This window comes from Pteropus medius, unplaced genomic scaffold (genome assembly GCF_902729225.1).
Source record: "Pteropus medius unplaced genomic scaffold, Ma_sr-lr_union100, whole genome shotgun sequence".
Lineage (NCBI taxonomy): Eukaryota > Metazoa > Chordata > Mammalia > Chiroptera > Pteropodidae > Pteropus > Pteropus medius.
The window spans coordinates 16,965,803-16,970,495 of record NW_024342473.1 but is presented as its reverse complement, the minus strand read 5'-3'; the positions used below and the strand labels follow the sequence as shown (position 1 = coordinate 16,970,495).

Genomic DNA, 4,693 nt, shown 5'->3' with positions numbered 1-4,693 from the left:
CATGGCCTGCCCCATAATGCATTTCCATTGAAGGGTCATCCTTCAGAGTTGTTGGTTTTATCTGTGCAGGTAGCTCTGCACTTTTGATTTCCCATTAAATTGGAAAGGGAGCACTTGGTTCCCACTGCAATGGCATCCTCTGATAAGATGGTGAGAAATGGAAAATGGATCTGTTTCAAGAGAGATTCATTTTAATAAAACCAAACAAGAACCTTGCTTCCATTTAATCATGGCCAATTTCATTAATGTACTTTCTAAAATGATGCCGCTTTGGAAAAATCCTTATGATGGCTATGTCCTAGAGGAAACAATCATCAGGATTTCATTTGGGTGTCTCTGCGGGTGATTTTGAGGAATTTATTCTGATTGTCTATTGATCACAAATTTCAGCCAAGTTTCTCTTAGAACCAGCAAGGAGATTTGGCCCATTGCATGCAAATTCCCAGCTCACTTTTTGTTGTATTCTTTCCCTGAAAACATGGGCATAAAAGACTTGACTATTTTGGCACCTATTTAATAGCATAGGTTGAGATTTGGATGGTTCTCAACACGGTATGTTTCTACGTGAAAAATGATCACTGCTATCCTTAAATTTCTCTCTCTTGATCATTCTCCTTCTTAGGCTGTCTTTACTTTCTTCTTCTGACCACTTTTCTCTCTTTGCCTTCGTTTGGACTTTACTTGTCCCTCTATCCTTCCCTCTGTCTCTTTCTCTCAGTCTTCTCTCACAATGTCTATCTTCATCAATTCAGGCTGAGAAGGGTGGAGGTCGAGTGAAGACAAATGGTTTTGTCTCTATTATGTAGGTGAATTAAAAATAAGTAAATTTAAAAATCTTAGTTTTCAGCTTAAATTTTCTCAAAGAGATCTAAAAGTGGAATATGTGATGTTTTGGGGTTGGAAGGGATCCCAAGAGAAGATAAATATGTTAACTTCTTTTATCATGGCAGGACTGCCCTCCTCTTCCCTCAAACAGTTATTCATTAATGAATGGTTTGTGCCTCTACTAACTTAAATATCATGACTATAATGTATTTTTTAAATATAATCTTTAAGACATTAAAATCACCATCTAAGCTGATTTGGTGTTTTATTGTCTATTTTTGGTTGTGCCTCATCATAGTGAGACCCCATGGAATTTAGCAATTAGCATGAATACAGCAGTTTGGTAATCAAAAGTCATTAAAGTATCAAAATACAGTCTTATCGAGGTTCTCTTATATTGACTGCCTATGAGTCACGCTTTAAGAAGCAACCACCTCTTCTCTTCCTATCAGCCATCCACTCGGCAGCCACGAAGCAGCAGACATGCATGAGTGCATCTCCATCCACACTGGCCAGGCTGGTGTCCAGATCGGCAATGCCTGTTGGGAGCTCTACTGCCTGAACATGGCATCCAGACTGATGGCCAGATGCCAAGTGACAAGACCATTGGTGCAGGGAGATAATTCCTTCAACATCTTCTTCAGTGAGACAGGCACTGGCAAGCATGTGCCCAGGGCAGTGTTTGTAGACCTGGAATCCAGGGTTGTTGACAAAGTTCGCACTGGCACCTTCCGCCAGCTCTTCCACCCTGAGCAGCTCATCACGGGCAAAGAAGATGCTGCCAATAACTATGCTCGTGGGCACTACAACATTTGCAAAGAAATCTCTGACTTTGTCTTGGACTGAACTTGGAAACTGGCCAACCAGTGCACAGAGCTTCTTGGTTTTCCACAGCTTTGGTGGAGGAATGGGTTCTGGGTTCACCTCCCTGCTGATGGAATGTCTCTGTTGATTACAGCAAGAAGTCCAAGCTGGAGTTCTCCATTTACCCAGCTGCCCAGGTTTCCACAGCTGTAGATGAGCCCTATAACTCTGTCCTCACCACCCACACCACCCACACCACCCTCGAGCACTCTGATTGTGCCTTCATGGTTGACAACGAGGCCGTCTACAACATCTGTCATAGAAACCGAGATATTGAGTGCCCAACTTATACTAACTTGAATAGATTGATAGGTAAGATTGTAACTTCTATTCCTGCTTCCCTGAGATTTGATGGAAGCCCTGAATGATGATCTGACAATTCCGGAACAACCTGGTGGCCTATCTTTACATCTAATTCCCTCTGGTCACCTATGCCCCATCACACCTGCTGAGAAAGCCTACCGTGAACAGCTTTCTGTAGCAGAGATCACCAATGTGTGCTTCGAGCCAGCTAACCAGATGGTGAAATGTGGCCCTTGCCATGGTAAATACATGGCTTGCAGCCTGTTGTACCATGCCAACGTGGTTCCCAAAGATGTCAATGTTGTCATTGCCACCATCGAGACCAAACATACCAACCAGTTTGTGGACTGGTGCCCCACTGGCTTCAAAGTTGGCATTCATTACCAGCCTTACACTGTGGTACCTGGTAGAGACCCAGTCAAAGCACAGCGAGCTGTGTGAGTGCTGAGCAATACCACGGCTGTTGCTGAGGCCTGGGCCCACCTGGACCACAAGTTTGACCTGATGTATGCCAAGCGTGCCTTCGTTCATGGGTACACAGGTGAGGGCATGGGGGAAGGAGAGTTTTCTGAGGTCCGTGAGGACATGGCTGACCTTAAGAAGGATTATGAGGAGGTTGGTGTGGATTCTGTTGAAGGAGAGGGTGAGGAAAAAAGAGAGGAATATCAAAGTTAAAATGTCACAAAGGTGCTGCTTTTACAGGGAAGCTTATTCTGTTTTAAACATTTAAAAGTTGTGATATAATCAGTGAATCTGTATGTAGCAGTGCATGCTATTATGTACAACTACTGGCTTTGTTACAGGCCCAAATGGTCTATTTCTCTGACAGATTTGAATAAAATATTCCCTGTCTTAAATGAGGAAAAACAAACAAAGAAACAAACAAACAAACAACAAAACAGTCTTGCCTGTTTCTGAGGACTTGTTACAGACTCTAGGTCTTTCTTTTTAAATGATCACTTTATTTCTGTTAGAAAACTATCTACCACAAAATTTTATTTAGATAGAAAACAATTTAGGTTAACATATTGACGTGTTTGAAATAACACTAGGAAAGTGACTCAAATGTCAATTAGCAATAAGTTCTTAGTCCACTAGTAATTATTCTAACAAAAAGAACACCAAAGTTGCTCTATGCAACTATATATACAATATATACTATCGGCACATGGTTCCTTTAAAAAAAAAAAAAGTAAAATTGTAAAATAGGGATTCTGTCAACTGTCAAATAAAAATTTAAGAAAAATTATGGTTATTTATTTTTTCTTTCAGAATACTCATTTAAATATTGCTGAGGAAAGAAAAAGTAGAAGAAGAAACTTCATTGTAAATGTTTAATTCACCATGAAGTTTAGAGAAGGAAAAAGTTTTCCTCAACCCTCTTAAGGTGCCTAGCTGGGTTTGAAAATTGAACTGATGTATTAACATGAGAGAAACATACCACTTTATTTAATATATTTTACATGACACTGGAGCCTTCATAGGGAAATAAAGACCCAAGAAAATAGTTAGACATAAATATTCTTATGTTGGGTTTGATAAAGAGTGGACAGTCGTGTAGTAACATGATAGGTCAAAGAGTCTAAGATAATTGTAGTAAACTGGGAGAAACTGCTTAGATTCTTCTTAACATCTATCTTCAGAGATAAGGATGCTCCTTTCCTCCAGGTATAGGGAGGGCACCCCTCACATGAAGGTTTATGACCTGTTTCAAGGGAGAAGGGTGAGGAGAAGGTCAGAATGACCTTCCTTCTGTTTTCTCAAACTCCTTCAGCTTAATATATTCAATATGCAAAGGTGCCATATTTGGAAGAGCATGTCCTGAATCCCAACAGAAGTAAATGTGGGTTTCAATTTAAACTGATAAATGCAATTCTGAGAACTTTGGCTTCTCATGTTTCTACAAGTTACTGCCCATTGCGTCATTGGTGAAGTTGATCTCGTCTTCCTATCACTAAAGTATGGGCGTGTAGGGGGTGAAGGTTAGAAAAGGGGAGCATGTGTCCAAAAGTCAAGCCTTCCTGTCCCCAAGAGAACTTATTCTTGAATTTATTTTCTTTAAAATATCCCCAGTTTCAGATAGATTGATGCCCAGCACACATGGGACCTTATAGTTCTTCACATCTGTAACTCATTTCTATTTCTTAAAAAATTGACGTTTGCTTTAAGTGCCCAAATCTCCCCTGACCAGAAGAGGTGTTAGCTTCAGACAGTTTGCTATCATTATTTATAAAGCAAACGCTTGGACTTTTAGAGTAGCACCAAAAGCGAGAGAACTGAGGTGACCAAAAGAGAGAAGCTTTCTGGGAGCTCTTCTGGAAGTTTCCGTGTTTGGCATGTCTATTTCTAGTGCCACTAATATTAAGAAAAAACATCAAGTTTGGACAGTTTGAACCCACCTCTGATGTCATCTGCTAATCTTTAAGACCAAATGGATTCAATGTAAAGTTGTCCTATCAACGATTTAAAGTTTCTTTGGTGTAGGATTATGAAAATGTGCTAACCTGAAACAACACTTATTTTTTAAGTGTACTTTATTTTCATCATATTTGCAGTCTGTTCTGTGCTCAAGAAATAAATGAGAATAATCTCTGAAGCTTAAAGCAACTAAAAGAGATTAACATTGAAAGACAAAGGACTTAGATGCCCTTTCTCCAGTCTAGAGAACGGGAAACATGGAAGTAACTTACTGGTTTCTTAT

At 40.0% G+C, this 4,693-nt stretch overlaps 1 pseudogene; it reads left to right on the top strand.

Annotated features, from left to right (window-relative positions):
* The first annotated feature begins 1,308 nt into the window (after positions 1-1,308).
* On the top strand, positions 1,309-3,081 carry LOC120604359 (tubulin alpha-1A chain-like; annotated as a pseudogene).
* Positions 3,082-4,693: the final 1,612 nt, after the last annotated feature.